Below are 25,502 nucleotides of genomic sequence, written 5' to 3'. Positions count from 1 at the left end.
TTTTCCGCCAGGTGGAGCCTGGCTTCCACCCTAGCGTATTGCGTAGGCGCGGGCGCCGAGGGTGCGGAGGCGGGGCGGTGCCTAAGGTGGAGGGGAAAGAGGAGGAGCGGAAACCATGACAACTCCCTTCTGGGCCTTGCTGTTCCCGGCCCCGCGTTGCCCCTAGCAACCGAGAGACTTTGGCCGGCACTTACACAGAGATTGGGTAATGGGGGCTGCGGGGCCTCAGGCTTTCTAGAGTTGGGAGGGGGGAAATGGCGGGAAAACGGGTTCGGCTTAGAGACAGTTGGGGGGCGGGGTGGAGGCTGTGAGGGAGGGGAATGGACAGAAATAGAAGGTGATTGAGGAGAAGAGTTGAGAGACTGTGTGTGTCAGCAAAGCACATTAGCAGATACTGACTGAGCACTTACTACGTGCAAGGTCCCGAGCAGTAATTGTCGGGGGATGGAAGAAGAGGGGCTTCACTGGGGAACCAGGCGAGGGGCTGCTGCCCTCCTCTGGGAAGACCAAGATCCCCATCAGTTATTCTACATTATTAGATGTCCCATAACTGTTTCTGGGGTCCCTTTAGTACATTTCCACTTCTGGAGAGCTTAAGATCCTTGAGGGCAGGGATTGCTTTGTTTTTGTCTTTTTCATTGCTTAGCCAAATCCATGGCATACAAGTGCCTAATCAATACTTAAATGAATACCATGATTTTATCTGTATAATACTATACATATATAGATACTGCATCCACCTAGATTATAGCTTCCTCCATATCTTGGTAGAGTTTCATGAAGTGCTTTGGTCAGAGAAATTCATCAACAAGTGGTCAGCCTTCTGGCCATGTTTTATTTGCCTAGGCTAGTGCTCAGGTGACAGAGTCAGTTACCAGCTTGTAGGAGCCTTTCCACCCCGTTGGGCATGTTGGAGTTTGTGCACCAATGGCATGGCCTTCAGTAATTCCATATTCATGCCATGATGAAGGATTTTACTGGAGGATTTTGTACTAAGTGTGTAAATACTGATGTAGATCCAAGGCTGTCCATTTGTTATCCCCTGGTCTTTACATGACAGGCTCACTACCTTTACTGATCATACATTTCTTTTCTTTTTAATTTTTAGGCGATTGGGGTTAAGTGATTTGCCCAGGGTCACACAGCTAGTGTCAAGTGTGTGGTCTGAGGCTGGATTTGAACTCAGGTCCTCCTGACTTCAAGGCTGGTGCTCTATGCACTGCACCCTCTGGCTACTCCCATACGTTTATTTTCTGGACAGCATCCTTTATACTACTTCTGGTGCTTTTCTTTGTTTGTAATATGTTGCAGCCTAATTATGGCCACCATATTTTTCCATTGCATTTTTGACCAATTACAATTTTGAAACTTTGGGGATTAGGATGTGTTGTAGTTCATAGTCATATAACAACATGTTTGAAAATTGGTGATAAAAAGATGAATTTTTGTGTCAAGGAGTAGCTTACATAAACATAATGCATAATTATTGAAAAGCAATTCAGTTTATTCTCTTCCTTTTTTTTTTTTTAAATTCTGGGACCAGGTCATTGTGCAGTCCTTGTCCAAGGTACTCATAGACCACCTGGGTGGGTTACCTATTTAGCTACTTGTCATAATCTGGACCTTCTGATTTACCTGTGCTAAGTAATTGGAAATTATAGTATTATTGCCGGTTTGTACTATATGCATTTGTGATTTCATCAATGTGAATACTGCTAGAGACTGTAAATCATTCTTACTTTCTTATACAGTAGGGATTTAAAAAATTTATAATATTGTATTTTATATTTATATTATATAATATAACATTTTTAGATAAAATAAAACAATACAATATAATATTATTTATATTGGCCTGACTGGCCATTTTGGTGGTTCAGGTTCCATATTGTAGTGAAATGAGACACTTGTAGATGTTCTGACATTGAACAAAACAGAAGCTTGCTTAATAGTAGCATGGAAAGGATGTTTATCAATTGGGTCATTGTAAGGTGACTGGTAAGAAGGGTATAGCAAACCTGAGGAGTTTGGAGTGAATACAAATGAGGAGAAATGTTTGTTTCCAGTAACATCCCTGAGGAGGAGTCACTTGGGAGGAGGGAGGTGAGGAGAACATCTTGGCTTTGGCCTTGGCTAGGTTTCCTTCTGCGCAGTCTTGGTCCAGCAGTCGTGATATACCCGGGCCATAAAAAAAGACAATTTTTGGATTGTCTAAGAACTGTGTTAAATAGAACTCTTTATATGAAGTCATGAAGATCTGTGTCATATGAAGTCTGTGGAAACTGTTTAGTGTAAGGACAATGTCTGAGCCTCCCTAGGTACACAGAGAACTTTCCAGAACTGGGAATGTGGAGAACTGTGTCAAATACACCCTGGCTGATATCATGGGAAAAGGAAATATTTAAATGGGCATAGAGTATAATGGAGATAATAAAGTATCATGCAAATTTGGGGCAGAGTTTTAGTGAGTGGTATGCAATGTGGATGGTTGGAATGGTTTTTTGATACTTAGCCAACTAGCTCAGGAGGTAGAGATAGAGGGTCATTCCCACAGGTCAGCATGCTGAGTGGTAGCCTAAATCAGTGGTGTGATGTGTTTTCCCATCAAAGGCTGAGAGCCCTTTGGAACCTGGGTTTTCATAGAGTTTTCAGATAAAGGGGTTGGTCATGGTATCTTGGTCACTGACATATCACTAGTGAGGCAATGGGGTCAGGGAGGATGGATCAGTAATAAAAGGTAGGGGGTTTCTAAAAATTAACCAGGACAAGGAAGGTGGAATTATAACTATACTGCATCAGCAAGCTTGCTGGAGAGTATCAGCAGTCAGTTTTAACTACAACTAGGTACAATTTAAACCATAAGCGTACCAGAACTGTGTAACAGGAGACAATACTGAGATAATGGAACCATAGTTTCCTCTGACTATTCATAAGAGAACTCTCTCTCATTTACTATATTATGTCTTAGAGGAGCTATTCCTCAAGGTACTTTGTTTCCAGGCTCATATTTTTTTTTCTTTTTTCAGGAATCTTCAGTATTGCCCTTCATGATTTCTACACCTTTGTCTTTAAAAATATTGAAAATACTTTATCTTGAACCTAGAGCTGTACTTTTCTCCTGTTATACACATTGGTTTGCTACCACTGCATCCATTTCCTTTTTAAGCTCCTGATATGTGCATTTTGTCTTATCATTCTGTGTGTAAGGTATGCTGCCCAAGGAAGATATGTGTATTCACAGAGAATGTCTGAAAATAAAGACAGACAGCTCAAGGAGAGGCAATCTCTGAAATCTTACCTACTCTTCTCTAAGGGAAAATGTGATTCTTGCCTTTTAGGAAATGGGAGAAAGGGCATGAGACTGGCCTCTTTGTTCTCCTCTGAGAGACAGTGGTAGCAGCCTAGAATTATATCTATCCACTCTATTAAATTTTGCTAATCTAGGGGCACAGTTTTTAGGTTTAAAAGTCACTACCTTCCCTAGCCACTGGGCACCCTAAGCTTATGCCCAGCAGTTTGCTCTTTTCTGACTCATTTATTCTGAACCATTTATTAAAGTAAATAGCAAGCATAAATTGGAGAAGTTATACAGATTAGAATATACCAGAAAAGGAGTAAATGAGCTCTTTAGATGGGAGCAAGATAAGATCTGTGCTAAATCAAGAGAGGGGCCCCAATTTTGACCTAAAGAGAAATTCCTCCAAGTCCAGAGAGGCAAGCTGGAAATCCAGGACATGGTGAGGGGCCAGCTTTGCTTCTAAGTCTGCCTTCCAAATTTTGTCTCTCTCGCTTTCCATGTTTCTTGAGTTGGTCCCCAGTAGAGGCTGGAACCTCATTGTATCTGTTCTTGAAGCCAGAATGAAGAACATTTGCCCTGTCCAGGGTTGTCTCACCAACTCTGTCCTCACCTGTGCATGCAGTCTTGTGTCAGTGGTCTTTCCACCAATTCAGTTATAGCTGAACAATAGCACCAAAAACACCCTTGACTTAGGAACAGGGGTTACCTTTGAAACTGAACAGAGTGGTTCCTGTTGTGAAGTAGTGTGAAACAAAAGTTGAGTGTGCAGAATGGGGCCAAATTATGGAGACCTAAGTAAAAAAAAGGTCTTTGGCCTTTATATATTTGGTTTTTGTTTTTAGCTTTTCAAGTTAAACAAGTTTTATTTTTTATTAGTCTCCCCTCCCATTCTCATATTCGTTAAGCAAATTTAAAAACCTAAAACAAACCCTCAATGTATATCTACATAGTTCAGTAAAACAAATTCTACACTAGCTATGTCTGAAAATGTATATTTCTGCATTTTAGGTTTATTACCTTTCTGTTAGATGATAAGTGGTATGTTTCACAGTCATTCTTTTGAACTCAGTTTTTCATTCTGTTGATCAGTGTTCTAAAGTCTTTCAAAGTTTTTTTTTCTAAAATGCTATCATTTTATAAATTGTTTGAGTTTTGCTTACTTCAGTCTTAATTAATTCATAAAAGTTTTCCCAAGACATATATGAACAAAGTGAAGTGAGAATGAGGAGCACATTGTAACCAAGAGTAGCAGCAATATTAATATGTACAGTATTGGAAAGATTACTGTAAAATACTGTGAAAGACTTAGTAACTGATCAATAGAATTATCTACCACAATTCCAAAAAACTCTTGATCAAAAATGCTATTCACTTCCACAGAACTGCCAGACTCAGAGTAGAGATTTTTTTTTTTGGCGAGGCAATTGGGGTTAAGTGACTTACCCAGAGTCACACAGCTAGTAAGTGTTATGTGTCTGAGGCCAGATTTGAACTCAAGTCCTCCTGATTTCAGGGCTGGTGCTCTCTATTCACTTCACCACCTAGCTGCCCCCAGAATACAGATTGAATCATTTTTTCCTTTATTTTTCTTGTGGTTTTATTTTGAGTATTTCTAATATAGAAATGTTTTGCATGACTTCATACATATAATAGGTATTGCATTTCTTTTCTCTTCAATGGGTGAAGGAAGGAGAGAATTTGGAATTGAAAGTAAAAATCAAAGTTAAAAAAATGGAAAGTCCTCCCAGTTTCCTCTGAAAGTCTGTTTCACCCAGGGCAGCTAGATGGCACAGTGGATAGATTACCAGCCCTGGATTCGGGAAGACCTGAATTCAAGTTTGGCCTCAGACATTTGACAATTACTAGCTGTGTGACCCTGGGCAAGTCACTTCACTCCATTGCCTCGCAAGAAAAGAAAAAAAATTCTATTTTATCTTTTTTAAGGTACAATAATATTCTATTACAGTCATATACCACAATTTGTTTACATTCTCCAACAGGAGGAAAGCCTCTTATATTTATGATTTTTGATTACCATGAAACAATATGCTATAAATATTTTTATACATATAGCTCTTTTTCCTCTTTTATTTTTTTGGCATATAGGTCTAGTAGTGATATAGTTTGAGTCACAGTTTGGTAACTTTCTGAACAGAGTTTCAAACTGCTTTCCAGAATGGCTGGACCAATTCACAGCTCCACTGATAATGCTTGTTGTATTGTTTTCCCACAGCGTCTTCACTATCAGTCATTTTCTTTTGTCATCTTTGCCAGTCTGATGGATATGAGATAAAACCTCAAAGGTGGTTCAATTTGCATTTCTCTCATTATTAATTAGAGATTCTTTTTCTTAAGATTGTTTATAGTTTGGATTTCTTCCTTCAGAAAATACATGTTCATAACCTTTGACCATTTATCTATAGGGGGATGCCAAAGTGTATAAATTTGAATCAGTTCCTTATCTATGTAGGAAATGAGACCTTTATCAGGGAAACTTATTGCAAAGATTTTTCACCTCCCCCATTACCTATCTTCCTTATGTTTTTTACTACTTATGTAGTAAAAGTTTGTGCAAAATCTTTTTAAATTTTATATAATCAAATCCAAAATTGTCCATTTTATCTTGTGTGATCCTAGCTGTTGGTTAGTCATGAACTCTTCTCCTTATTTGTAGATCTGAAAGATAATTTCTTCTTTGCACTTCTAATTTACTTACGATGTTACCTTTTATATCTAAGTCACGTGTCCATTTAGAGCTTATCTTGTGTCGTGTGAAGTAACCTAATTTCTTCTAGTCACTCAGTCTATAAACATTTATTAAATGCCTCCTATGTGCCAGGCATTGTGCTGAACCCTGGTTATACAAAGGAAGGCAAAATACAGTCCCTGCTCTCAAGGAATTCACATTCTGATGGAGGCAATAATGTGCAAACAACTCTGTAGAAACAAGTCATATTTAGAATAAGCTAGAAATAATCAACAGAGGGAAGGCACTAAAATTAAGGGAGTTTGGAGCAGGCTTCCTGTGGAAGGTAGGGTTTTAGCTGGGACTTCAGGGAAAGTAGGAGGCAGAGATGAGGAGGGAAAGCAATCCAGGCATGGGAGACCACCAGTGAAGAAGGCGTGTCTTGTTCAAGGATCAAAGAGTATGTGGGTGTAAGAGTTAAGAGGATTAGAAAGGTGGTGGTAGGTGGAAGCTACACATGGTGCTATAAATAGGGTACTGGGTGTGTAATCAGGAAGATGCGAGTTAAATTCAGTGTTAGACACTTACTAACTGTTTGACACTCCACAATTATAGAGGGAGAAATGAAGGGGGTCCAGGAGAGAGCCTTGTGGGAATACCCATCATCAGCAGGCATCACCTGGATGAAGATTCAGCAAAGAAGACTGAGAAAGTCAGATAGGACAATCAGGAGAGTGCGGTGTCCTGAAAACCTGGAGAGGAGTATCCAGGAGAAGAGGGTGATCAATACGCAAAGACTGCAAAATGTCAAGAAGCATGAGGATGGAGAAAAGGTCATTAGATTTGGCAACTAAAATATCATTGGTAACTTTGGAGAGAGCAGTTTTGGTGGAATGATGAGGTTGGAAGCTGAATTAAGGGGCTAAGAAGTGAATCAGAGAAAAGAAAGTAGAGGCACCTATTGTAGATGGCCTTTTCAAGGAGGCCACAAAGGACAGAAGATATATAGGTTAACTGTTATCAGGGATGGAAGAATCAATTGATGGTATTTTGACAATGGGAAGACTGGACACTCTTTTAAAAGATATTTTCGACATCGTTTTCTTTTTAAATTTTGAGTTCCAGATTGTCTCTCCTTCTTACCCTTCCACCACCCACTGAGAAGGCAGACAGTATGTCAGTTACAGATGTGAAATCATGCAAAACATTCTTCCATATTAGCCATATTGCAAAAGAAAAGCAACATAAAATAAAGCAGAAAATATATAGTTCAGTTTGCACTCAGAGTTCATCAGTTCTCTTCTGTGGAGGTGGATAGCATTTTTTTCATCATGAGTCCTTTGGAATTGTCTTGGATCATTGTATTGATCAGAGTAGCCACATCTTTCACAGTTGATCATTGTGACAACATTATCGTTACTGTGCACGAGGCTCTCCAAGTTCTTCTCACTTCACTCTGCATCATTTCATATAGGTCTTGCTATGTTTTTTGTCTGAAACCACCTCCCCCATAATTTCTCATAGCACAACCATATGCCACAACTTGTTCAGCTAGTCTTCAATTAATAAACATCCCCTAATTTCCAATTCTTTGCCACCACAAACAGAGCTGCAATATATATATATATATATTTTTTTTTTACGTAGAGGTCCTTTTTCTTTTTCTTTGACCTTTTTGGGGTATAGACCTAGTAGAGGTATTGCTGGATCAAAGGGTATGCACAGTTTTATAGCCCCCTGAATGGCTAGACCAGTTCACCATTACCAATTCATTTTAAAAATGTTTTTTTTTAAAACAGCACCATAATTTTCTTATATCCTTCTTTCCTCTCCCAGGAAGCCATCTCATATAACAAAGAACATTTTTTTTAAAGACAAAAGAAGAGAAGACAAAAAAGCAACATAGCATATCAATACAGAGAAAAAGCATGAAAATATGTGTAATGTATGACACTTGTAGACCTCCTGCCTTTGCAAAAGGATGGGATGGACATGTCTTCTCATAACTCTTCTTTTGAGTAACTTTATAATTTTGGAACATCGCTTTTGATTTTTTTCATGATTCTTTCTGTTTGCATTGTTGTAGTCATTGCATAGATTGTGTTCTTGGCTCTCCTTACTTCTCTCTATATCAGTTCATGTAGATTTTTCCAAGCTTCTCTGTATTCACATTGTTAATTTCTTATAGAACAGTAATATTCCGTAATTTATTTAGCCTTTCCCCAATCAGTGGATATCTTTATGGGGTCTTTCTTATCAGTGGCCTCCTTGGAGTATAAGCTTACTAATGAAAACTCTCAAAGGATGGACATTTTAGTTAATGTAATTTATATAATTCCAAATTTCTTTCCAAAATGGTTGCATTAGCTATGCCAACAATGTATTAGTGTGCCTGTCTTCCTACAACCCTTTAAACATTGACTATTCTCTTCTTTTGTTATTGTTGCCAATTTACAGAGTTCAATTCAGATTTTTGAAAGACGTATACCAAAGAGGAGAAAAAGACTAGGTAATGGAGGATGAAGCAAAAGCATGACGTAGTTATGCAAGAAATATTACCTTGAAATCTTGTGGCGATGGACACGTGAGAGTACTATAACATTTTGAACATCTCTCTCTCTAGGTTAGAAATGCTTGGATATATTAGATTAATATTAAATTGTTTCTGTCAGATTTATGCCTCAAACTCAGAATTACAATATTAATGTTTTTTCTTTTGCCCATCCTATTTTTTTAGAGTTATAAAAATGTTTATAAATGAAATCACCTTGGTTCAGGAGAACTGTCAGATGAGGAAAGCCAGAAATTTAAAATTTCCTTCTTTATCTGTAGCTAATTATAATCTCCTCAAAACACCCTTGAGTAAATGGAATATACATAGGCCAATAATACATTAGATTAGCTACTACTTTATCTTAACATTGGTTTTAAAAAAGTTATTGATGTTTTTTTTTTTCTGTGACCTACAGCACATTACAATGTAACAATGAGAAAAAGATGTGGCTTTATAACAATGTATTAAATCAGTTACATTATGTGACATCATTATGTCAACTGAATAGTAGTGAAAAAAGGTATGGCATACAAGTAAGACAATTTAACCTTGAATTTAAACAAGATTTGAAAATAAAAAGGAAATGAACAACAGAAATTGCATTGATATTGATTATAATAATTTTGGCAGTAGACAGTGTAATGGATAGAAAATTAGACTTGAAATCAGGAAAACTCATCTTCATGAGTTCAAATCCAGTCTTAGACTACTAACTATGTAACCCTGGGCAAGTCACTTGACCCTGTTTGCCTCAGTTTCCTCATCTGTAAAATGAGGTGGAGAAGGAAACGTCAAACCACTCCAGTATCTCTGCCAAGAAATCCCCAAATGGGGTCACAAAGAGTTGGACATGACTGAAACAATTCAACAATAACAACAAAATAATAATAATTTAATCCAGAAGTTACACCAATGTAAATTAATTAACTGCTACAGGAAAACAAGAGTGTGGAAAGTGTCTTAATTAATGAACTTTTGACTTCCTTGCCAAATGGAGCGAAATGGCTGTCAAAGGCAACCCTGTCACTTGGGTGCTTTGGGGCTAACAAAACAAACCTCTTTTTGTCTACTGAAAAAAAAAATTTCTGACTCAGTGGACTCTTAGTCATTGTCTTCTCATCCTAGCCACGGATAGTGTTAGGACTACTGTATTGATATCTTTTATTTTTACATCTATTTCATTTATGAATAGATCCTTCACCCCCTCCTTCCTAGACAGTCATACCTTGTAATTTGAAAAAAAGAAAAGAGGGGATTGCTAGGTGGTGCAGTGGATAGAGCAACAGCCCTGGAGTTAGGAGGACCTTAGTTCAAATCCAGACTCAGGCACTTGACACTTACTAGCTGTGTGCCCCTGGGCAAGTCACTTAACTCCGATTGCCTAGCTGGACAAGAGCAGTTCAGCAGCCACCCCATAAACTGAATTTAATAACATATACAATATTCCATACCCGTAATTCCCCCACCTCACCAATGAAGGGAGGAAGTTGAATTTTGTCATCTCTTTAGAGATAAGCTTGAGTGTTATAGTCACTCAGCATTGACTTTTGTTTCTTGTTTTTGTCATTTACATCATTGTCATTATATTTATTGTTTTTCTAGTTCTACTTACTTCACTCTGTATCAGTTTATATAAGGCTTACCTGAATTCTTTCTATTTATTTCTTACTGAATAGTTATATTCTATTGTATTCATATTTGCTTAGCTATTCAATACCTACTTTGTTTCAAATTCTTCCTCTCAGCTAATTCTGTAGTTAGTTATTGAAAGGAAGGGTAGTCCCAATTCAGATCCTTGGAAGCATTTTTGTTCTAGGTTCTAGAACAACCTAGATTCTAGGTTGTTCAAAACTAACCTCTATCTGCAGCTGACCAGAGAGGTTGATAGCCCTGGATCTTATGCTGGTTCTCATGGACTAAGTGTTTTGGGAGCTGTAATGACCAAGGCCTTGCAATGTAGTATGATATGAGTGTATACCGAGATGTGATACCTGGGCTGCTGAAGTTGTCAGGCTGCCCACATCAGTTCATGTGCTGCTTTCCTCAAATCCACAGCTTTGTTACAATTAACCAGTGATGGAATGTAATAGACAATGTGTCCACCAGGTGGCAATCTATTCCAACTGGTACAGACCACCGAGTGGTCCCTGCAGAGCCCTCTTTGGCACATGTGGCCTCCCACGCTCAGGGCTTTGTGGCTCTAGGTGGCAGTGCTGAGTAGTTAAAAAAAAAAAGGGCTGGCTAAATTCAGATAATAATTTATGTTAGAGGATAAAAAATGAAAATATTTCTCAGAAATGTATTTTTAAAATAGAGAAAAGCTATGACTCACCTCACCACTTCATCTATGACCCTACTTTGCATCTAGAATTTCTTCTTCTAGTTTAAACAGTTCTTGTCTTTTAGAGTACACAAGTAGTTATTTCTCTGTGAATAGTTTATTTAACATACCAACAACCAAAAAAAGGTTTTAAACTCTGTACGTGGTTGATGACTACATCCCTAAATACTCTCTTGCACTCACAAATAATGGAAAGGGAATAAGGGAGGCAGTGTTACTGTTTAGGGCCCAGCTCTAGGTGCTAGACTATAACAATAAAGGCAAAGGAAAAATAGGAAATGAATGAATGAATGAAGAATTATTAAGCACTTACTATGTGCAATACACTGTCCTGAGTGCTGGGGATACAAATGGAAGAATAAAGACAGTCCCAGTTCTCAAAGAGCTCACATTTGAATGGGGAAAAGAACACATGCAGAAGGTTTCAGCTGCAAGTCACACAGAAAAATCTTGTGGTCCTTAGAGTACAGCAGCAAAGCTGATATTAATACTTTTCTTTGATGTCATTTCCATTGATAAAATCACAACAGCTTCTGACATCGAAGCATTTGACAGGCTCAGAGACTTGGGTAGCAAGAACTTTCTTTTTTTGGGTCTTCCAGTACCTGTAGGAACAGTTTCCAGGGCATGTTCCCCAGGATGATGGCTGAAGGCATTGGGCTGGAAGCATTGTTATTCCCTAGGTTTTGGGGTTCACCATCTTGGGCTAGCCTTCTCTGGGTGTGAGGGGTCAAAGTGGTGGTGGTGAAGGAAATGCTGCAAGAAGCATCAGTCTATAAATGAGGTAATACTTGTAAAGTGCCTTGCACATAGTAAGCCTTTAACAAATGCTTTTTCCTTTCCCCCCAAATCTGTTAGCCCTAGCTGTGGGTTTGGTTTCTCCTCTGCTTTATGGCCCACGACCGTCCGATCTGCCTTTGAGCTGGGACTGCCCCTGGCATTGGTTCTTGCTCCTGTTCCTAGGCTGTTCTCCATTCTCTGGACATGTTGGCCTCAGGCAGTTTCTATTGCCAGCATATAGTGCAGTGATAATAGCTTCTGTGGCTGTGTTGGGGGAATCAGTTCATGTCCGGTGGCTGCCTGTTTCCTTACTCCAGGTTGGTCTTCTGCTGAGGAAGATGGTTTTCAGGGGCAAGGGCAAAAGACAAAAAGGGGTGAAAGCAAACCTTTGCATAAATACACAAAACACTTGCTAAACCCCTTCATCCTTTTGTGAAGCTTTATCTTGTCCCATTGCCCCAGGCCATGGACAGTTAATAATTTAAATGACATAAGAAGGATGGGGTATAATGATTCATTATAATATTTAGCTCATTTTAAATATAAACCACAGCAACAGCTACAACTACAAAGTCTGCTTTGTTTCTTTCTCTTTGGTTTTAGGGAATTCATTCATTCATTTATTTATCTATCTATCTATCTATCTATCTATCTATCTATCTATCTATCTAGATATCTATTTATTTATTTATTTATTTATTTATTTGCTTATTTTTAGGCAGATGGGGTTAAGTGATTTGCCCAGGGTCACATAGCTAGTAAGTGTCAAGTGTTTGGTCTGAGGCCGGATTTGAACTCAGATCCTCCTGACTTCAGGGCCAGTGCTCTATCCACTGTGCCACCTAGCCGCCCTCAGGAATTTATTTTAGATGAAAAGTCCTGGGTTCAGTTCATAATCACTTTGTGCTCCCAGTTAGGAAACTTCCTGACACCTAGGCAGAGGCTGGGCTTTCTCCCTTTCTTTACATAATATTTGTCTCTAGTTAAACGCTGGCCTTTTTGTGGTTGAGGCAAGATTTAGTTTACTGGAAACATTCGGGTAATGAAAAAGCAGGTTACCATATAGTGTCTATGATTGGGAGGAAAGTTGGGAAAAGAGCAGACCTTTTCTTGGAATTTCCCTCAGCCTGCTTTCTCTACTCCAAGCTTCATGCAGAGAAAATGACTGTCCTTGATATCTTCCATCTCTCCTACAGCTCAGTCTTCCCTCTGGAATGCAAATGCTCAGAATCTTTTCCCTCTGATTCTGAGATAGCTTGCTCCTTTTATACAAATCACTTATGGCATGACCTAGCCTCTCACACAATGGCTTTGCTTGATTCAAGAAGGTGTGAAGGCCTTGTTGACACTCAGTTCTGATTTTTTGATTCATTCAAAAAGTGTAACTAGTCAAGGTACCATAGCCAAATTGGGGGGCATACCCTTTCATAGGACTTATAAACTCAGTATCTAAGACATGTTGATCCTTATTGTACCACTAGCTCTTTCTGCATTCTATGACCAGGGGTTGGGGGAATCTCTGTTTACAGTATCACATTATCTACCTCCATGCCATATTTCTTAATTAAATGAATTTCTTAACACAGAAAGGCAATATCCTAAAAGATAGAGATTGATTTATTATGATATCTGATTGCAGGCCAGAGTCAAGGAGAGCCTTTATCAAAAAATGTGGCATGAAAACTGGGTTCTGAACCATGGTTCCTCATGGGGGGACATTGATTGCTCTGAACAGTTTGAGTAATAGCAATTATACACTGGACAAATAGAAGCAATTAACTGAGTTTAGTTAGACTTGAAGCGTCCTTTGTTTGTGATGCTAAAATTGAATGAGGGTCTACCAGCTTGTACTCTTTTTCCAGGTTACTGGTTTTGGATTATATCTCCTCTAAGGTATGTTAAATTGTAATCTGCATAAGAATCTCCCAACCTTAATCTGTTGCTGTCTTCCTAGTTTTGGGTTGGGAAGTACCCCTAGGTCCTAAAATGAGAGCTCTCTGCAGTGATTGACTTAGACTTTATAATGACTGAGAGTTTGGAGGTCTAATGAATTCTTACTTTAATCATAGGATCATAGATTTAGAGGTAGAAGGGATCCTGGAAGCCATAAAGTCCATCCTACTCATTTTACAGATGAAGATACTTAGGACAAGAGAGATTAAATGACTTGATCAAGGTCACACAGCTAGTAAATTAGGCTGGATCTGAACTCAGATCTTAACTCAGAGTCCACTTTTCTCTCTATGGTGCCTCTCCTGCTTTTTGAGAGTATAGTATATGTATGTGCATGAAGTGAGGGTGCGGTAGGGCAAGAGAGGAAGAATGGCCTTTTCCATATGTGGATCCTTATCCATTTTCAGTTTATTGCAGCCATCTTTAAATCTACCCACTTCTCTCTTAATCTAGAAATTGGTGGGGCAGATAGGTGGCGCAGTGGATAGAACTCTGGCCTTGGAGTCAGGAGGAGTTCAAATTTGGCCTCAGACACTTGACACTTATTAACTGTGTGACCCTGGGCAAGTCACTTAACCCCAATTGCCTCACCAAAAAAAGCAGAAAAAAAAAGAAATTTAGAAATTGGTACAGCATTCTTAAACACTTTTCATATAGTACTTACAAGGTTCATAGCTCAAGAGAAATGTAATATAAATCAAACAATTTCATTTAGAGAATTCTTTATTTCTTTGAGCCTATAGCTACAGGAGAAGAAAAGAGTAAATGTAAAAGGGGGAAAAACAAAAAATATATAGTGGGTAATAAAAATACATGGTAGTACTGTAGCCTTCTCTGGCCTAGAGAGAGAGCATAGGATGAAGGGGGAGCAAAGGGAAGCCGACTGTGGCTAGATCTGATTAATTTCCATTCTGATGCTCCTCTTTCCTTATTGTTGTTCTTGTGCCAGCTAGTATCTCCCTGAGGGGTTCAATATTAGGGGTAGTAGTGGTGGTAATACTTGTTTTTCTCCCCCATATTCAATGTTTCCTTCATGGAGTCTATGATTCTTGGGAATATTGTCCCTCAAAGAGAAGCATGTGAACTCCCGAAGATGCCATGCCCACTGAGTCAGAATGCCAGTGCTTTAGCCCATAACACAGTCCTGAGTATTTTCTTTCTTAGCCCCTTGCTCTGGTTTACTTTATTGACCTTATGGACAATTTACAGCTGGAATACACCTATAGTGAAACCTTGGAATGGAAGATTGTATCATCAGCTTACCTATGATATCAGTACAAGTGTTTTTAGAACCGCTTGGCTCTAAAACATTTTCTAAAGGTGAGGTGGTATAATGCAGTTCCTTATTACGGAGAGAGACCAAGGTCAAGAGAGTTAAGTGATCGTATTTTACTTTTTTTTCGTCATGATATTCAGGTAGACCAATAATTTTTAAATTGTCTCTCCTGGATCTGTTTTCCAGGTCAGTTGTTTTACCAATGAAGTATTTTACATTTTCATCCATTTTTTCATTCTTTTGTTTCTATCTGACTGATTCTCACTCTCATAGAGTCATTAGCTTCCATTTGCCCAATTCTAATTTTTAACAAATTATTTCCTTCTATTAGATTTTGTACCTCCTTTTCCATTTGGCCCTTTTTATTTTTTAAGGAATTTTTCTCCTCAGTTTTTGTGTCTCCTTTTCTGTTTGGCCAATTCTGCTTTTTAAGGAGTTGTTTTCTTCAGTTAATTTTTGTCCTTCCTTTTCCAAGCTATTGACTCTCTCTTGCATACCTCTCATTTCTTTTCCCAGTTTTTCTTCTGCCTCTGTTAAAATCCTTCTTGAGCTCTTCTGAGAAGGCTTTTTGGGCTTCAGACCAGTTCATGTTCTCTTTTGAGGTTCTAGGTGGGGGTTTGTTGACAATGTCCTCTTCAGAATTTCTGCCTTGATCTTCACTGTTCCCATAATAAAAATCTATGGCACATTTCTTTTTGCTCATGGTGTTTGCTTATTTCCTGGCCTTTAAAAAGATTGAGCTGTCCTGCTGGAGAGTAGGGGGCACTGATCCAAGTTTCTTGTGCTGGCAGCCTGGGGCCTGGTCACTGGTTTTGTGTGCTGTGGCCTCCGATGGTGGCAGTTGGAGGCTGTAGGGTTCTGGCACCTTACCTAGTGTTGGGCTGGAATCAGCAACACCGGAACTCTAGGGGTAGGATTGGGTAGTCTAGTCCCTGGAGGTGCCTGCTTACCGGCACCTTTCCTTTCGCTTCCTTTGGCTCCTTGCAGATGCATGTTTCGCTCCTGCAAGATGTTTCTCCACACTTGGGAGTCTGGATGTTGGTGCTTGCCTGCTTTACCACCTGGGGTTCAGGATCTCTCCCTGGTATGCTGAGGTAGGGCTTTCTGGGCTTTTGCTGGGACATATCCCGTTCTGTACTGCTCCAGCTCCCCTAGGGCAAGAGGAGCCTTTTCTATTAATCCCTCAAACTTCCTGGGCTACACGACTACTGCACCCTGTTTTTCTGCTGGTTCAGCTGTTCCAGGGGTTTTCCTGGGGTGATATTTTCTGGGCTTTCAGAGGTTAATAAGGGAAGGTGAGAGCTACTTACTTCTTACTCTGCCATCTTGGCTTCTGGAAGTGGAACCCATATTTTCCTAAGGTAAGGGAGTTCCCAGTCAATGTGATGAAATTATAGACTTGGTTTGGAGCCATGTGAGAGTTACCTCATCTTCAAGGTAAGCAGTTTCATGGGTCCCCAGCTGAGAGGCAGGCAACTCCTGTGACTGTAGCTGCCTCCAAGGGGGATTGGCTGTTTGGAGGTGACACAGTAGAAAAAGTGCTAGCCTTAGAGTCAGGAATAGCTGAGTTCAAATCCTGCCTCAAATCCTTACTAGCTGTTTGATCCTGGGTAAGTCACCTAACTTCTCCCAGCCTTGCATCTATAAAATGGGCATAATAATAGTTCCTGTCTCACAGGATTGTTGTGAAAATAAAATGGAAAGGCCTATAAAGGCCTTGAGTCCAAGCTTTTCACTTTACAGATTGGGAAACTAAGGCTGAAAGAGATTAGGTGACTTGTTCAGGATCACCCAGCTAATGTCCAATAACATGTATAACACTTTGTAAATGCTGAACTACTATATAAATATTATTACTATTTCTGAATACACCCTTCTCCTTTCCCTACCCACTGAGCCTTCCCCTGTAAAACAATTATGAGAAACCATTTAGCAAAACCAACACATTGCATGTGCACACACACACACACACACACACACACACACACACACACGATAGCATATTTTGCCAACTCTCTTTCTCGCCATAAAATATCACACACCCATAGCCCCTTGCCTCTCCAGTGAGGGGAGGTAGGTACATTTCCTTAACTCTTTTCCAGGGCAGAGCTTAGTCATTATAATTACCTAAGTATTCAGTTTTATTTCATTGATCTTTTAATTTATATTATTGTATCCATCAAAGTCTTCCTGAAGTTCTATGAAGCAGTAATATTCCTTCATATTAATGCCCACAATTTGTTTAGCCACCAATGGGTGGGAGCTTTTTTTTTCCCCCTAGTTTTTTGCCACTACAAAAAGTGCTGCATTGAATATTTTGATGCACATGGGATTTAGCTTTCTGTCTTTGTCTTTCTTGGGTGTATATCTAGCAGTGGTAGCTTTGAGTGAAGGTGTATTTCTTTTTTAATACTACAACCAATCTCCCTTTAACGTTTCCTGTTTCCATTTAGTTTGAGGTGAAACCCAAGAGCTGTTTTAATTTTCATTTTTCTTTTAATTAATAATTTAGAGCAGTCTTTCATATGATTGTTAATAGTTTGTAATTCTTTTGAGAACTGTTTGTTTGTATCCTTCTACCACTTTCATCTAGTGTGGAATTGCTCTTCATAGAACCTAGTATAATTCTTGGCTTAAAGGTTCATTTGCATAAGATTTTTCTTATTGGTGGAGAGTGATTTTTTCAGTGCTCAAGTTGGTGAGAGCTAGAGAAAAAAAAAGGAATCTTGGTTTTCTGGTTTCCAGCTTTAAAGAGAAAAGTCATGCAATTCCAGATTCATGTACCTAAAGAGAGAAGGATTCGAGGAAGAAGCCAGCAAATAAAAGAGCTGGCACTTCAATCATGTCCCTATTCCCAGCTTGCTACCCTAGAAACTATGCGAGATTTCCCCTTGGTTGAGAGCTCTCTCCTGGTTGAGCTGAGTTATCTCATTCCCTTTGTGTGTTGTCTGGTACATATTCTCCTGTGTATACTTTATCAGATTTCTGTTTTGCTATCCATTTGGATAAATGATTTTATTTACTACATGTGTTCATTGTGGAACTGGCATTTGGTAGGAAAGGAGTCAAGCCTTAGATATATAGCTTAGGGTTCTCCTTTCTTGTTAAGGGTGAACAATCATGAGTGTAGCTTGAACTAAAGGTTACTTCCTCTAGACTAACAATATTTAAGGAAACAGACATATTATAATTCTAGCCTGGTAACCCCTCTCTCTGAGGAGAGCAGAGTGGTAGCCTCTGGCCTCAACCTTCTGATTCCCCTCCTGGCAAGAATCAAGGTCTCCCTTGGAGGGGAGGGAGGAAGACTCTAGAGACATCTAGACAGATTCATGTGGGCACATCTAACCTGCATGGGCAAAGCAGAAGAGTCACACACACACACACACACACACACACACACACACACACACACACACACACATCCCTTTACATTGGCTGTCTTTACAAATTAGCCCAAGGTGTTTTTGGCCGTAGGCCTAGAGCAAGGAGACTGTTAACCAAGTACCATCATTCATTTAGTCTCCCAGGCTAAGAATCATCTTTGACCCCTCTTTCATATCCAGACAGTCACCAAACTCCAACAAGTTCAAGTAGAAACTTCCCAAATGTCTCTGGTATTTCTCCCTTCCTGTCAGTCCTTGTTGCCACCATCACCCTTGTCCAGGTTCTTCTCACTTTATTCTTAGATTATTTTAATAGTTTTGAAATTGTTCTGCTTATTTCTATTTGTGTCCCTCCTCTAGTCCATTCACACATTCTAACAGATTAGTTTTCCTAAAACATTGCTTTAGTATTGACTCTTTCTTGCTTCAGAACCATCTATTATTATTCCCCGTTACCATCAATATTAAGTATAGTATTTGGAGTCAAAGGATCTGTTTTCAGATCCCAAATCTGTGCCCATCTGTGAAATCTTGGTTAAGTCACTTAACCTTTTGGGCCTTTAGCTTTCATATCTGTAAAATGATTACAATAGATCAGTGCTTCTTAAACAGTAGATTGGGATCCCATATGGGGTTGTGAAAAATCTGGCAACAATAAAAGGTTTTTGAACACACAATGGCCAAAAATTAATTAAAAATCAAACGTGTAAGGAATCCTATGTGTTTTTGGCAGTTCTTGCCCATGTTGCATTGAACAACTTCACTGCAGCCTTGGTTCTGAACACAAGCATACACACTTTGTGCTATGCATGTCCTCAGGCCGTGCAACGCCAATGTACACTGCTGAAACAGGAAAAGGGGTTGCAAGTGGAAAAAGTTTAAGAAGTTTTGCATTAGATAATCTGTAAGGAACTGTCTAACTCTATGCCCTATGATCGCACTATGATTGACTTAGGTCCTCTATAACCTGATTCAAACAGCCTATCTAAATTTTTTTCCTTTTTTTTATTAATTTGTTTTGACTTATCAACAATTATTTCCATAAGCTTTTGAGTTTTACATTTTTCTCCTCCTCCCTCCTCACCTCCTTCCCCAATACAGCATGCAATCTAATACAGGCTGTACATATACATTCCTATTAAACATATTTTCACATTAGTCATGTTGGAAGGAAAAATTAGAACCAATAGAAGAAACTACAAGAAAGAGGAAATAAAACAAAACAGAAGAAAAAAAGAGCAAATAGTATGCTTCGATCTGCATTCAAACTCCATAGTTCTTTCTTTGGATCTGGGTAGCATTTTCCATTATGAGACTTTTGGAGCTGTCCTAGATCCTTGCGTTGCTGAGAAGGGCTAAGTCTATCAAAGTTAGTCATTGCACAACGTGGTTGTTACTGTATACAGTGCTCTTCTGGTTCTGCTCACTTCATTCAGCATCAGTCCATACAAGTCTTTCCAGGCTTTTCTGAAGTCTGCTTACTCATCATTTCTTATAGCACAATAGTATTCCATTACATTCATATACCGCAACTTGTTCAGCCATTCCCCAATTGATAGGCATCCCCTCAGTTTCCAATTCTTGGCCATCAGAAAAAGAGCTACTATAAATATTTTTGTACATGTGGGTCCTTTTCCCATTTTTATGATCTCTTTGGGTTACAGTCCTAGAAGTGCTATTTCTGGGTCAAAGAGTATGCACATTTTTATAGCCCTTTGAGCATCTATCTAAATTTATTGCTTACTTTTTCCTTCTTTTCTGGGCCAGGCCTTACTCATGCCAGTCCATTGATTCAGGATTGGGATTAGAATGAAATGAGATACATGTAGAGCACCTGACATTTGTTGTTGCTGTTCAGTTGATTTTTTCAATTATGTCCTCATGACCCCATTTGGGGTTTTCTTGGCAAAGATACTGGAGTATTTTGCCATTTTTTCTCCAGCTCATTTTCCAGATGAGGCAACTGATACAAATAGGGTTAAGTGACTTGCCCAGAGTCACACAGCTAATAAGTGTCTGAGGTCAGTTTTTGACTTCAGGTCCCATGCTCTATTCACTACACCATCTACCTGACTGTATCTGACATTTGACAAGAGGGAAATTTACTTAACAATGGTATGGGAGAAATGTTAAACAAAAATACAGTATTAGTTTAGGTAGGCACAGCCACCCAGAAACACATCTAATCGAAAGGGTGTATTGGCTTCACATGACAGTGTAACTTCTGTCTGGTATGAGGGGCTTCATGGACCAAGCTTTTTATGCCTTGAGTAATTGGAAAGTCACTTCAGCAGCTTTAGCTCTGGTCCATTGGACCAATCAAATCTCTGAGATGGGCTTTTAGGAAAAACATGGCAGGAACCCCAGTAGAAGTTTCTTGACAAGTATCCTCATTACCCTCCAAATACATGATGCTCATTCTTATTCTTGTGCTTTCTCTCATGCTGTTCCTTGTTGCTGCAAAATCTAGCTGCATATCTCCTACCCTTTTGAAGTATTTATATTTATTATCTTTAGCATCCATTTTGGCACTTACTAAAAAATTGACTTGTATGTTAATTTATTTCATAAGTAAACATATTATCTCCTCAGTGAGATTGAGTTTTTTTGAAGGCAGGAGCTATCTTATACTTTTTGGGTATCCTTTCCTTTTTGTCCTAAAGTGCTTTACTTAGTACTAGGCACATAGTATGTGATCAAATCAAGTCGGCAAGCATTTATTAAGTGCCAGGCACTGTGCTAAGTGCTGGGGGTGCAACTTGTTAAATTAAATAAAGTTGGAATTTTATAAGCTACTACCCATACCTGCTTTGCTCTAGCGAAGGTTTTTCCATTGGAGTCAAAGTGACATCTGGTGGCCAGATAACAAAAATAGTCAGCTCAGTTACGCAACTTAGAAGGCTTATTCAAGCTTATGGGGCAAAGGTGAAAACTAGAACATGTTGATAATTGGCACAAATGTGTCTCCTTAGAATTGGTCACACACACAGATATAATCTCTTTATTGTATGGGAGAATTATTTTCAAGGATATAGTGAAATTGGTTTTTGGGTCTGCTTTTGTCAAATGACCAAAAAAAGTTGTTAATTTTTTGACAGATGGCTTTACAATAGAAATGGTCTCCTAGATAGATTCCAACTTGTTTGGACTTTCCTTAGTGCTTGAGGTCTTTCAAAAAGTTTCACATAGATGACACCATCTCCATTGGGTAAATGTTTCTTTGACTATGGTTCCAAAGAAATTAGGTAACTAGGCCAAGTAAAAGTTAGTCTTGGATATTGGTGATAACTGAAGGTAGATTCTGGTATGTGTATTTGTATTTTTCTCTCTTCTCTTTTTCATTTGTGAGCCAAAAAAAGATCCTAAGCATCTTTTGTAAGTACACTTGTTTCAAAGGAAATAAATGCCATTAAGATCTGAAGAGAAATTAGACATAATAAAGTAGTGATATCAGTATTTTACGCCCTTGAAAGTACCTAGAAGTTCCTTTAAGAATCTCTACAAAAATTCTCATCTACCTCCTCTAATTAAGCCTGTTTTTTTTAATCTAAGCACCAGCATTAAATTAAAAAAAAACAATTCTCCATTCTCTTTCATATTAAATTTTTATGGTTGTATTTGTTCAATTATTAGTAAGCCATTCCCCAATTGATACATGGTCAGGATATGAACAGGCAGTTTTCAGATGAAGAAATTAAAACTATCTATAGTCATATAAAAAAATTCTCTAAATCTTTATTGATGAGAGAAATGCAAATTAAAACAATTCTGAGGTACCACCTCACGCTTATGAGATTAGCTAATATGACCGAGAAGGAAAATCATAGATGTTGGGGAAGATGTGGGAAAATTGGAACACTAATGCATTGTTGGTGGAGTTGTGATTCATCCATTCTGGAGAGCAATTTGGAACTATGCCCAAAAGGCTATAAAACTGTGCATACTCTTTGATCCAGCAATATTACTATCAGGTCTATATCCCAAATAGATCATAAAAAAAGAGAAAAGGATCCACATGTACAAAAATATTTATAGTAGCCCTTTTTGTGGTGGCCAAGAATTGGAAATTGAGGGGATGACCATCAATTGGAGAATGGCTAAACAAGTTGTGGTATATGAATGTAATGGAATACTATAATGCTATAAGAAATGATGAGCAGGCAGATTTCAGAAAAAACCTGGAAGGACTTACATGAACTGATGCTGAGTGAAGTGAGCAGAACCAAGAGAACAGGTACAAAATAACAACATTGTGCCATGATCAACTATGATAGATTTAGCTCTTCTCAGCAACAGAGTGATCCAAAACATCCCTAAAAAGACTCATGATGGAAAATGCTATCCACATCTAGAGAAAGAATTATGGAGTCTGAATGCAGATGGAAGCATACTATTTTCACTTTTTTTGTTTGTTTTTTCTTTGTTGTGGTGTTTCCCTTTTGTTCTGATTCTTCTTTTACAACACGACTATGTGGAAGTATGATTAATATGATGGTACGTGTGTAACTTGTATCATATTGTTGTCTTGGAGAGGGAGGGGGTAGGGAGAGACGGAAAAACATTTGGAACTCAAAATCTTATAAAAGTGAATGTTGAAAACTATCTTCACATGTAATTGGAAAACAAATAAAATACTATTAAGTGGAAAAAACCCCCAGGAAAATAAAAAAAAAACCAATAAAAAAAAACCAAACCAAACCTTCCCCCCAAATCATGGGAGACGAATACGATTTATCAGATTTTTTTCACTGTATTAAATGTGTTGTTTAAAGCCTTGTTTTTTCAAAGATTCCTTATCACAAACAAAAATTAAAAATTATTAGTAAGGCAATAATATGTTTTCTTTTAGGACTAGGGAATAGGTAGCAGACATGTGATTTCATTGATAGTGATGTGGTGAGGGGCTGGGTCTAAGCTGTGTTCCATAGGAGACTTCCAAACTTCCTGTACAAATGCAAGTTGGCACCTTCCCTGTAATTTATACTCTTAGACAGTTGACTAGAGCACTGAGGGATTAAGTGACTTGCCCAGGATTGGGCAGCCAATATATGTCAGGCAAGACTTCAACCCAGGCCTTCCTACCCTCTCAAGTCTCTAACCACTATGCCATTTTGCCTCTCCACGTTTTTTATTTTTATTATTTTCATTAAAATATTAAGTATTTTGTGTATATTAATTCAACAGATATTTGTTAAATGGCTACTATGTGCTAGGCACTGGGGATACAAAAAATAAAAATCACTTAAATACTCTCTGTCTGTGAAAAACTTGTATTTTATTGGAGGATAGGGAAGGATATGACATGTGAGGAAACATAATAGGAGCAACATCTACTGCTAATTTGGTTAGGGCCACTGGTGGCAGTAAGAGTACCTACCACATAGTCCAGTTTTCCTCCTAAAAAGTCAATGAAACCATCAGCAAGATTTAATTGGTCCTGAGGACTAAGGCTCCAACTACTGACATGGATTCCTAGTTGTGTAAGACATTAAAATCCCAGCACACAATTAGTCAATGTCTTTTAGGTTTGAAACACTGGGCAGTAAATACAAAAGTTAGGAGAACTGTGCTCAAGTGAATCAATGCTGAATATCCTTTCCATGCTATTGTTGTATAAACTAATTTTGTTAAATGTTATATGGTCTATGAATGTATTCCAATCCCAAGCTTGAGACACACCTGGCCCATGTTATGACATATAGCCTGGTTAATACAATACAAGGTGTGGAGGTTTGGGAGTAAAGGAGAAATCTATGCTAAAGTACTCGAAGAATCTTTGAAAAGGGAAAGGACATTTAGAGAATCATCAGAGTGGACATTTGAGCTGAACCTTGAAAGAGGGAGGACAAGGTATCTAAGGGAGGCAATGTGATTCAGTGGAGAGTACTGGATTTGGAGACAGAGGATGTAAGTTCAAATCCTGGCTCTGCTAATTACTGCTTGTCTGACCATGGCAGTTCATTTCATCCCTCTAGGCCTCAGTTCTTTATTTGTAAAATCTGGATTTTTAAATTTTTTTAATCTATTTATTTTTAGTTTTCAACATTCACTTCCGTAAGATTTTGAGTTTTAAATTTTCTCTCCCTCCCACTTCTCTCCCCCTGCCCAAGACAGTGTGCAATCCGATATAGGCTCAAAATATACATTCATGTTAAGCATATTTTCCCATTAATCATGATGCAAAGAACAATTAGAACTAATGGGAAGAACCACGAGAATGAATCAATAAAACAAAATGAGAAATGGAGAGCAAATAATATGCTTCCATCTGCATTCAGATTCTATATTTCTTTCTCTGGGTCTGGATAGCAATTTCCGTCATGAATCTTTTCAAGTTGTCTTAGATTCTTGCGTTGCTGTGAAGAGCCAAGTCTATCAATATTAGTCATCCCATAATGTGGCTGTTATGTGTACAACGTTCTCTGGTTCTGTTCATTTCACTTTGTATCAGTTCATGTCTTTCCAAGTTTTTTCATCATAATAATACAATTGTATTCCATTACATTCATGTACCACAGCTTGTTCAGCCATTCCCCCATTGATGGGCATCCCCTCAATTTCCAGTTCTTTGCCACCACAAAAAGAATTGCTATAAATATTTTTGTACATGTGAGTCCTTTTCCCATTTTTATGATCTCTTTGGGATACAGACCTAGAAGTGGTATTGTTGGGTCAAAGGATATATACAATTTTATAGCCCTTTGGGCATAGTTCCAAATTGTTCTCCAGAATAATTGGATTATTTTACAACTCCACCCATAATGTATTAGTGTTCCAATTTTCTCATATCTTTCCAGCATTTATCATTGTCCTGTTTTGTCATATTAGTCAATCTGATAGTTGTGATGTGGTACCTCAGAGTCGTTTTGATTTGCATTTCTCTAATCAAATTTTTTTATGACTTTCTGGTCTCTTCTAATACAGATACCCCCAAAATCCAATGTTCAACAAAAGACACTGAGGCAGATCTTGGAGCATATATCAGTTTATTAGAGACACTGGTGGTCCCTAATCAATTGGATCCAACTCTCTCTGCAGCCAAGGACCCCTTTGCTCACTGTCTGTAAGGTTTTATTGATTTTTAAAGGTCCCTAATGGGTGTTACAAATCCATGATTGCTTAGTTCCAGAAGTGGGGAAATCTTGTGGTTGGCTAAGGGAAATATCCATCAATTGCCAGAGTTTAGTCAGTGTTTAGTCAGCTTGACTCTGGGACTTTCCACAAGCAGTTC

At 38.5% G+C, this 25,502-nt stretch overlaps 1 long non-coding RNA gene across 2 annotated transcripts in view; it reads left to right on the top strand.

The window, feature by feature from the left end:
* LOC144457647 (uncharacterized) overlaps positions 1 to 25,502 on the top strand; it is an 80,797-nt gene that overhangs the window by 573 nt on the left and 54,722 nt on the right. Inside the window, exon 1 of one of the 2 annotated variants that reach the window (XR_013487113.1) lies at positions 4 to 205. The exons of the other annotated variant lie outside the window; for it this stretch is intronic. This is a non-coding gene — a long non-coding RNA (uncharacterized LOC144457647). Of the gene's footprint in view, positions 1 to 3; positions 206 to 25,502 lie in introns of those variants that run through there. 2 annotated transcript variants of the gene reach the window in all.

Source organism: Phascolarctos cinereus, unplaced genomic scaffold (assembly GCF_003287225.1).
Source record: "Phascolarctos cinereus isolate Bilbo 61053 unplaced genomic scaffold, phaCin_HiC Scaffold_5;HRSCAF=322, whole genome shotgun sequence".
NCBI lineage: Eukaryota > Metazoa > Chordata > Mammalia > Diprotodontia > Phascolarctidae > Phascolarctos > Phascolarctos cinereus.
The sequence above is the reverse complement of the archived record's forward strand: the minus strand, read 5'-3'. Positions and strand labels throughout refer to the sequence as shown.